The sequence below is a fragment of the Cetorhinus maximus genome, chromosome 5, assembly GCF_964194155.1.
Source record: "Cetorhinus maximus chromosome 5, sCetMax3.hap1.1, whole genome shotgun sequence".
In the NCBI taxonomy this organism is placed as follows: Eukaryota; Metazoa; Chordata; class Chondrichthyes; order Lamniformes; family Cetorhinidae; genus Cetorhinus; species Cetorhinus maximus.
The window spans coordinates 141172224-141182739 of record NC_135883.1 but is presented as its reverse complement, the minus strand read 5'-3'; the positions used below and the strand labels follow the sequence as shown (position 1 = coordinate 141182739).

The 10516-nt window shown below is 49.8% G+C and overlaps 1 protein-coding gene across 5 annotated transcripts in view; it reads left to right on the top strand.

Moving 5' to 3' along the window:
- Window positions 1-5945: 5945 nt before the first annotated feature.
- Window positions 5946-10516, top strand: part of zbtb24 (zinc finger and BTB domain containing 24) — a 33702-nt gene continuing 29131 nt past the window's right edge. The window contains exon 1 of one of the 5 annotated variants that reach the window (XM_078542566.1): window positions 5946-6086. The gene's annotated coding sequence lies outside the window, so the exon portion shown is untranslated. Of the gene's footprint in view, window positions 6087-7018; window positions 7072-8663; window positions 9116-10516 lie in introns of those variants that run through there. The other 4 variants (XM_078542563.1, XM_078542564.1, XM_078542565.1 and 1 more) reach the window with 4 other exon arrangements.

The following is a 10516-nucleotide window of genomic DNA, read 5'->3' as shown; positions in this document are numbered from 1 at the left end:
TCAGGGAGGGGGAAAGTTACCTGGATTCTTTGTACCAGGAGGCAGTCACACCTCTGAGGACAGGGTCTTCTGATTTGATCAGTGGTCAAGGACAGAAGAGTGTGACTGCGAGTGAGGCAGGTAAGGGGACTCAGAGGGCAGGAGTGCAGGTGTGCCTCTGAAATTGTTCAACAGGTTTGAGGTTTTTTCAGCTTGTTTGGATAAGAGTGGGGGCTGTAGGGTGGATGAGCTAACTGGCCATGGCACTGTGATATAGGAAGCCATTCAAGTGGGGGGCGCAAAATGGAATGTAGTGGTAGTAGGGGATAGTATAGTCAGAAGGATTGACACCATTCTCTGCAGCAAAGAGCGTGAGTCCAGACGGCCGTGTTGCCTGCCCGGCGCGAAGGTTCGAGACATCTGCTCAGGGCTGGGGAGGAACTTGCAGTGTGAGGGGTAGGACCCAGTTGTCGTGGTCCATGTAGGTGTTAACGACATAGGCAGGACAAAGAAGAGGGTTCTGCATAGTTAGTATGAGGACCTAGATACCAAATTAAGAAGCAGAACCTCAAAGGTCATAATCTTTGGATTATTACCTGAGCCATGTGAAAATTGGCACAGGACAAATCAGACTAGGGAGATGAGTGTGTGGTTCAAAGACTGGTGTGGGAGAAGTGGGTTCTGGTTCGTGGGGCACTGGCACCAGTACTGGGGAAACAGGGATCTGTACCGTTGGTACGGTCTACATTCAAACCGTGCTGGGACCGGTGTTCCTGTGAGTCACATAACTAAGGAAGTAGAGAGGGTTTAAAACTAAATAGAGGGAGAAAGGGATCAAATTTGGGAAGATGTGGTAAATCAAAGAGCAGAGGCAAGGCAAAAGAAAACGGCATTAATACGGGAATTGAAAAGCAGACCTTGACAGGAAGGGATAGAGAGTACAAATCAAACAGTAAATCAACAGATGAAACTAGAGGCTATAAGAATATAAGAACTAGGAGCAGGAGTAGGCAATTCAGCCCCTCGAGCCTGCCCCGCCATTCAATACGATCATGACTGATCTCATTTCGACCTCAACTCCAATTTCCCACCCTCTTCCCATAACCTTTTAACCTGTTACTAATTTAAAATCTGTCTATTTCCTCCTTAAATTTATTCAGCGTCCCGGCATCCACTGCACTCTGAGGTAGCGAATTCCACAGATTCACGATCCTTTGAGAAAAGTAATTCCTCCTCATCTCTGATTTAAATCTACCACCCCTTAGCCTAAAACTATGGCCTCTCATTCTAGAATGCCCCACAAGGGGAAACATCCAATCCACGTCTACTTTGTCTATCCCCTTTACATCTTATATACCTCAATTAGATCGCCTCTCATCCTTCTAAACTCAAGCAAGTATAGGCCTAAACTGTTCAATCTCTCCTCATAAGACAAGCCCTGCATCTCTGGAATCAATCTAGTGAACCTCCTCTGAACCGCCTCCAATGCAACTACATCCTTCCTCAAGTAAGGGGACCAAAACTGTGCACAGTATTCCAGGTGCGGTCTCACCAATGTTTTGTACAGTTGCAACAACACTTCCCTATTTTTATACTCTATTCCTTTAGCAATAAATGCCAAAATTCCATTTGCCTTCCTTATTACCTGCTGTACCTGCATACTAGCTTTCAGTGATTCATGCACGAGGACACCCAGATCCCTCTGCACTGAAGAATTCTGAAGTTTCTCTCCATTTAAATAATAAGTCACCTTTTTATCCTTCCGACCAAAATGGATAACCTCACACTTATTGATTATTAAACTCCATCTTCCAAATTTTGGCCCGTTCACCTAAGCTGTCCATATCCATTTGTAAATTTCTTATTTCTTCATTGCAGCTTACTTTCCCAACTATTTTGGTGTCATCTGCAAATTTAGCCATAGTACCTTCTATCCCTGAATCCAAGTCATTAATATAGATTGTAAATAGTTGGGGCCCAAGGACCGAAACCTGTGGCACCCCACTGGTTACAGCTTGTCATCCAGAAAAAGACCCATAAAAAGAATAAAAGGATAAAACTAAAAGAATCTGTATCTGAATGCACTTGGTATTCAAAGCAAAATAGATGAACCAAGAGTGCACATGGAAATAAATAATTATGATTTGACAGCCATTACGGAGACAGAGCTGTGGGAGAACATGAATTGGGACCTGAATATTGATGGGTACAGGATATTTAGGAACAACAAGAAGCAAGGTAAAGGTGGATGGGTGTTCTGTTAGTTAATGATGGTATTATCACAATAGAGATCAATAGCTATGTGGAAATTTGCCTAGGTATGTCCTGTACACAAAATGCAGGACAAATCCAACCTGGCCATTTATGCCACATCAGTATACTCTCAATCATTAGTAAAGTAACGGAACATGTCATCGACAGTGCTATCAAGCGGCACTTGCTTAGCAATAACCTTCTCATTGATGCCCAGTTTGGGTTCCGCCAGGGCCACTCAGCTCCTGACCTCATTACAGCCTTGGTTCAAACATGGACAAAAGAGCTGAACTCCCGAGGTGAGGTGAGAGTGACTGCCCTTGACATCAAGGCAGCATTTGACCAAGTGTGGCATCAAGGAGCCCGAGCAAAACTGGAGTCAATGGGAATCAGGGGGAAACTCTCCACTGGTTGGAGTCATACCTATCACAAAGGAAGATGGTTGTGGTTGTTGGAGGTTAATCATCTCAGCTCCAGGATATCACTGCAGGAGTTCCTCAGGGTAGTGTCCTAGGCCCAACCATCTTCAGCTACTTCATCAATGACCTTCCTTCCATCAGAAGGTCAGAAGTGGGGATGTTCACTGATGATTGCACAATGTTCAGCACCATTTGTGACTCCTCAGATACTGAAGCAGTCCATGTCCAAATGCAGCAAGACCTGGACCATATCCAGGCTTGGGCTAACAAGTAACATTCACGCCACACTAATGTCAGGCAATGACCATCTTCAACAAGAGAGAATCCAACCATCGCCCCTTGATGTTCAATGACATTATCATTACTGAATCCCCCACTATCAACATCCTAGGGATTATCATTGGCCAGAAACTGAACTGGACTAGCCATATAAATACTGTGGCTACAAGAGCAGGTCAGAGGCTAGGAAGTCTGTGACGAGTATCTCACCTCCTGACTCCCCAAATGCTGTCCACCATCTACAAGGCACAAGTCAGGAGTGTGGTGGAATACTCTCCACTTGCCTGGGTGAGTGCAGCTCTCACAACACTCAAGAAGCTTGACACCATCCAGGACAAAGCAACCCACTTGATTGGGGCCACATCCCCAAACATTCACTCTCTCCACCACCAACAATCAGTGGCAGCAGTGTGTACCATCTACACGATGCACTGCAGGAATTAACCAAGGCTCCTTAGACAGCACCTTCCAAACCTACGACCACTACTATCTAGAAGGACAAGAGCAGCAGATAGATGGGAACACCACCACCTGGAAGTTCCTGCTCAGTCACTCACCATCCTGATTTGGAAATATATCGCTGTTCCTTCACTGTCACTGGGTCAAAATCCTGGAGTTCCCTTCCTAACAGTACTGTGGGTGTACCAACACCAAATGGACTGCAATGGTTCAAGAAGGCAGCTCACCACCACCTTCTCAAGGGCAACTAGGGATGGGCAATAAATGCTGGCCCAGCCAGCGAAGCCCACATCCCATGAATAAATTTTTTAAAAATAGAGAAGGATGAGTTCGGGAAACCAGGATGTGGAAATGGTTTAGATCGAGATGAGAAACGGTAAAGGCAAGAAGTCACTTGTAGGAGTTGTGTACAGGCCCCCTAACAGTAACCACACAGTAAGGCAGAGTATAAAGGAAGGAATAATTGGAGCTTGTCAGAAAGGTACAATGGTAATCATGGGAGATTTCAATTTACATATAGACTGGAAAAGTCAGATGGACAAAGATAATCTAGATGAGGAGTATGTTGAATGTTTCCAGGATAGTTTCTTAGACCAGCATGTTCTGGAGCCAACCAGAGAGCAGACTACACTGGTACTGTACAACAAGATGGGATTAATTCATGATCTCATAGTGAAGGTGCCCCTAGGTAGCAACGACATAATATGATTGAATTTTACATTCAGTTTGAGGGAGAGAGGAGTCGGTCTGAGACTAAGGCCGGGATTTTCTGTGTTCGCCAGCGTCACGCATGTTTGGTGGCGTGAGCGGACAACATGGCGCGAGTGGTTTCACGATGGCATGAAACGAGTTTGCGATCATTCGCTCAGCCCTCTGATGGCGGGCTGCATTCCCTGCCATCAGACATCAGGAACCTCATTGCGATACATCAGCACATCATTATTAGGCCTGTCCCCAACCCCGGATCGTCCGCACACATGGATGGGAAAGCACGCCAGTGTAGAACAAGTCTTGACATGTGTGACATGCAGAAAGAGCCAGAGCTTTGCTCCCATCGTGGACATCCGAGGAGCAGGAGATTGTGAAGACTGACAGCAACGGCACACTGGAGGAATATCCATGGCATGCTCGGTTGACTATCATGGACATGGCTCTGCTGTGAAGCGGTTCACAGAAGGTGGATAGTCACCATTGATGCTCACAATGGGTGATGGTCGAGGGGGTGGGAGAGGAAGGGCTAGGATCAGCTGGGAGACAAAGGGGTGTTGGGGGTGTGAGGTTGGTGGGGGGGAATGAAGGCTTCAGGATGGGGGGAGGGGGGAATGAAGGTGTCCTGGGGGAGGGGGGGAGGTTAGTGGGGAGGGAGAACAGGGGGAGGAGGGGTAACGGGGGAGAAGTCCGCAATTGGGGAGGCAGGTGAAAGGGGGTGGAAGGTGCAAGGGAAGGAGTGTGGAGAGGGGAGGGTGTCTGGGCGGAGGAAGGGATGTGAAGAGAGGAGGGAGTAAGGGTTGAGGAAGAAGTAAGAGTGGAAGAAGGAATTAGGAAGGAGGTAGGAGTAAGGCTGGAGGAAGAAGTGAGGCTGGAGGGAACGGTAAAGCAGGTCAGCTCTGATGGATGACTGAAAGCGAACCCCAGCAGGCAGCATTCAAAATGCTCAGGACATTGAGGTGAGTGTGAAACGTGAAGGGTCCGTGTGCATGGAGAGTGCTTGCATGAGACTCCGAAAGACCCTGCGACACACACAGTTTTCCCTCCAGAATGACTCGCGGTTTGGCTACTCCCTCTGTGGTGACGGGTCTTCCGGGCTGCTTGTTTCCACCTCTTCACTGGAGGAGTCCTCTTGACTGCAGATGGATGGGGATGTGGGTGGAGCTGTGGGACTGGCTGGCTGAGGGTGTTGGTCCCTTGGCAGAGCTCCCTGTGAACCAAAGGAGCGGTAAGTAGTGCATGGCAGCAGAGTCAAAAGCAGGAGAGGGAGCACTCACAGTTGGGTTGAGGGAGGGATAATGTGGTGCAGTATCCTCAGGTGGGTGTTCGCTGTCAACCTCACCATCACATCCTCACCAGTCAGCACAATGGCACGCTCCTCAAAGTGAGTGAGTGGGCCTAATGTGGGCAACTCCATTCCCAGTCTGGGACCTCTCCCTGCTGATGTGATCAGGCTTCTCCTGCATGAAAACAGACGGAGAGAGTGTGAGCAGGACACATGGCACTGTGTGGAATGTTAGTGTGGTGAGCGGCGCCAAGGACGGGAATGAGGATGTGAGTTCGAGAGGATATGAGCCTGATGGAAATGTGAGGGTGTGTGTGAAAGTGGTGTGAGTTCCCTGTGGATGTGTAATGGGTTTGAGTGTGTGAGTTGAGAGTGATGAGAAGAGTGTGGAACAGATGAGACCATTCATCTTGTAGCAGCACTGGGTGGCTATCCTCTTTTGCAGGGCATTGGCGCTGACCTCTGCCTCCCAAGCCTGGTTGGTAACACCACTGCTCATCCTGCGGCAGAGCGGGGGTAGAGGACATTGCGGTGGGTCTCCACAGCATCTAAATGACGTTCCAGTGATGCATCATTAAACCTGGGGCTGCAGTCTTTTTGACTTCCGTGGACATCTTCCCTGCAGTAGTCGTGGCCTGGAAGCACTGAGATGTGTGTGTACGGCTGGACTTTAAATATGGTGCCTGGCATGTTGAAGCGAAGAGGTGATGGTGGGCAGGCAAACGAAAGCCCGCCCGCCATGGAAACAGCGTGTTTCCCGGGAACGCATAAATAATGTGGCGGAGCAAAAATACAAAATGCTGGAAAAGCTCAGCAGTTCTAACAGCATCTGTGGAGAGAAAGACAGTTAACATTTCGAGTCCATATGACTCTACTTCAGAGCAGACTTTATGTCTGGGCAGCGGGTTTGGGACGATATGGCTACCACACTTAGTGTAAATCTCCAACAATTCCCGCCCTTAATGTAAAAGTTTTTGGGTTTTTGTTTTTGTTGTTTAAAAGTTGCGATTTGTGAAACTACCTGAGTAAACAAACAGGTTTCAACATGCGCAGGGAATGGGTGATGCCACTCTGGTTTCCTCAGAGTTCTGCATTTTCAACAAATCAGAAATCTCCTGGGTGATCGTACGGTGATGTGAGTGTTGAGGTCTGGTGAAAATTGGAGCATGCAAATCTAGTGAGTGGGTGCCAAGGGAACACGGTGCTGCAGAATAGTGGTCGGCTGAGACTGGTGCGAGGGCAGTGAGTAACAACTACCCGTGAATTGGACAATTTTTAGCGGTTATGTGAAAGTGGGACTGACAGAGAACAAATGTTCGTGCCAAGCTACTGTATGCATTTTCGAAAAAGCAGGACAGGAGGGGAAGGAGGGGTGGCAAGGCTGAAGGTTCGCCTAGGGCGGCTTATACTCTTGCATCAGCCCTAGCAATTATCAATCAATACATCTACCTCTTTGACCAAACTTTTGGTCACGTGCCTCATATTTCTTACGTGATTTGGTGTCAGATTCTGCTTGGTAAGCCTCCTATGAAATGCCAATATACAAATTGTGAAGATGCAATGAGGTGAAGGCACTGGTCGGGCTCTGCTCTCTGCTGCCCCCTCTTGTTAGAGTGTGTTAGCGCCCCGATCTCGCGAGAGTTGGTGCAGCTCTGCCCGGGGTCGCCGCCATCTTGCTGCTGCCGCAGGGTAAGGTCCTGGCAGCGGAAGGTTTAATATTTCACTTTAAACCGCCGCGCCCGCGCTCCTTCTGTCTCACAAATTCGACCGGTCTTTCCGCTTAATTCACATTGTAATTCGTTAACCAGCCCCGAGTTCAAGAAACGCTCCGGCTTCGAAAATTTATTTTTTACTTCCCTGCCTGCGAGTTAGTGGCTGGAGCGGGGTCTTGGCGTAAGGTTCAAACCTGAAAACTCAGCGGCACCGACAGAGGGAGAGAGGGAGGGAGAGGGCAGAGAGGGAGAGAGGGAGGGGGAGGGCAGAGAGGGGGAGGGAGGGGGAGGGCAGAGAGGGAGAGAGGGAGGGGGAGGGCAGAGAGGGGGGAGGGAGAGGGCAGAGAGGGGGGAGGGAGAGGGCAGAGAGGGGGAGGGAGGGCAGAGAGAGGGAGGGCGGGGAGGGGGAGGGAGGGCGGGGAGGGGGAGGGAGGGAGAGGGCAGAGAGGGGGAGGGAGGGGGAGGGCAGAGAGGGGGAGGGAGGGGGAGGGCAGAGAGGGGGAGGGAGGGGGAGGGCAGAGAGGGAGGGGGAGGGCAGGGAGGGGGAGGGCAGAGAGGGGGAGGGAGGGCGGAGAGGGGGGGAGGGAGGGGCAGGGAGGCAGGGAGGGAAAGGGAGGAGAGGGAAAGTGGAGAGAGGAGGGGGAGGGAGGGAAAGTGGAGAGAGGAGGGGGAGGGAGGGAAAGTGGAGAGAGGAGGGGGAGGGAGGGAAAGTGGAGAGAGGAGGGGGAGGGAGGGAAAGTGGAGAGAGGAGGGGGAGGGGGAGGGAGGGAAAGTGGAGAGAGGAGGGGAGGGAGAGAGGAGGGGGAGGGAGGGAAAGTGGAGAGGGGAGGGAGGGAGAGAGGAGGGGGAGGGAGGGAAAGTGGAGAGGGGAGGGAGGGAGAGAGGAGGGGGAGGGAGGGAGAGAGGAGGGGGAGGGAGGGAAAGTGGAGAGAGGAGGGGGAGGGAGGGAGAGAGGAGGGGGAGGGAGGGAGAGAGGAGGGGGAGGGAGGGAAAGTGGAGAGAGGAGGGGGAGGGAGGGAGAGAGGAGGGGGAGGGAGGGAGAGAGGAGGGGGAGGGAGGGAAAGTGGAGAGAGGAGGGGGAGGGAGGGAAAGTGGAGAGAGGAGGGGGAGGGAAAGTGGAGAGAGGAGGGGGAGGGAGGGAAAGTGGAGAGAGGAGGGGGAGAGGGAAAGTGGAGAGAGGAGGGGGAGGGAGGGAGGAGGGGGAGAGAGGAGGGGGAGGGAGAGAGGAGGGGGAGGGAGAGAGGAGGGGGAGGGAGGGAAAGTGGAGAGAGGAGGGGGAGGGAGGGAAAGTGGAGAGAGGAGGGGAGGGAGGGAAAGTGGAGAGAGGAGGGGGAGGGAGGAGAGGGCAGGGGGAGGGAGGGAAAGGGTTAGGGAGGAGGGGGAGGGCAGGGAGGGAGAGCGAGAGGAAGGAAATGGAAGAAAGAGAGATGGAGGGGGACAGAGGAAGGAGGAAGGGAGGGGGCAGGCAAGAGAGAAGAGAGGGAGGGAGAAACAGAGGGAGAGAATGTGGAAGGGAGGGGGAACAGGGTATTGGAGAAGGATGGGCAAGGGTAGAGAGACTTTGTATACAGGATAAAATGAAGGAAAAATGTGGTGGGATAAAGTGGAAAGAGTGATACAGATATCAAATAAAGTGGAGAGAGAGAACCTGATGTGGGGTGAAGTGTAGAGAGTGACAGACAGACTGGGATAAAGTAGAGAGAAATGGTTTAAAACAATTTGCAGTTGATAAAAAAAATTAGTTGTGTGGTTGTTAGTGCGGAAGAAAGCTGTAAACTGCAGGAAGATATCAATGGATTGGCAAGGTGGGCAGAAAGGTGGCAAACGGTATTTAAATTGGAGAAGTGTAGGATTATTCATTGGAGGAGGACAAAGATTATGAGAGAATATGCAAATGGTAGGATAGTGAGAAGTGTAGAGGAACAGGGGCACAGATGGGGACCTGGAACTCTCTGCTTGAAGGATGGCAGAGACAGAAATCCGCATTGAAAAAAAAAACTTGGATATGCATTTGAGCTGTTGTAAGTGTCAGGATTGTTCTCTTTTTGGCGTTTATGTGGAGGCAGTAGTGTAGTGGTGATTTCACTGATCTTGCAATCCAGGAGCCCAGGTTAATGCTCTGTGGCACAGGTTCAAATCTCACCACAGCAGCTGGTGGAACTTAAATTCAATTAATAAATCTGGAATTAAAAGTTAGTCTCAGTAACAGAGACCATGAAACCATTGCCAATTGTCATTAAAACTCATCTAGTTCACTAATGTCTTTTAGGGAAGGAAATCTGCTGGCCTTATCTGGTCTGGCCTACATGTGACTCAAACCACAGCAAAGTAGTTAAATGCCCTCTGAAATGGCCTAGCAAGCTGCTACAGAATATCAAAAATGGAATGAAACTGGACAGACCACCCGACATCAACCTAGGCACTAAAAATGACAATGGCACACCCAGGCCTTTCAACCCTGCAAAGTCCTCCTTACTAAAACCTGGGGGCTTGTGTCAAAATTGGGAGAGCTGGGTTACAGATTAATCAAGGAAAAGCCTGACATAGTCTCACTCTCAGAATCATACCTTACAAACAATGTCCCAGACATCACCATTCCTGGGTATGTCCTGGCCATCCTCAACATTGACTACAGACTCCATAAAGCAGGCATCAGGTCAAACATGGGCAAAAAAACATCCTGCTGATTAGCATTTACCGCACAAACCCCCCACCGATTACGCCCCTCAGCTGATGAAACAGTACTCCTCCATGTTGAACACCACTTGGAAGAAGCACTGAGGGTGGCAAGGACACAATGGGGGAATTTCAATGTCCATCACCAAGAATGGCTTGGTAGCACCACTACTGACCGAGTCCTAAAGGACATAGCTGCTAGACTAGGTTTGTGGCAGCTGGTGAGGGAGCCAACAAGAGGGAAAAATCTATTTGACCTCATCCTCACCAATCTGCCTGTTGCAGATGCTTCTGTTTGAACAGATCTAGCAACTTGAAGCTTGCCATCCACGAGGTGCTGTGGACCATCAGCAGCAGAATTGTATTCAACCAAAATCTGTAACCTCATGGACTGGCACACCCCCCACTCTACCATTACCATCAAGCCGGCTGATCAATCCTGGTTCAATGAAGAGCGCAAGAGGGTGTGCCAGGAGCAACACCAGGCATACCTAAAAATGAGGTGTCAACCTGTTGAAACTACAACACAGGACTACTTGCATGCCAAACAGTGTAAGCAGCATGTGGTAAGAGTTAAGCAATTCCACAACAAACATAATTGTGTAAAGATAGGTGGAAGGCCAGATGATTAGACAGAATACAAGGAACAGCAAAAAATTACTAAAAGACTAATAAGGAGGGAAAAATTAGAGTATGAGAGAAAGCTCGCCAGAAAGATAAAAACAGATATTTGAGTTTTTATAAAT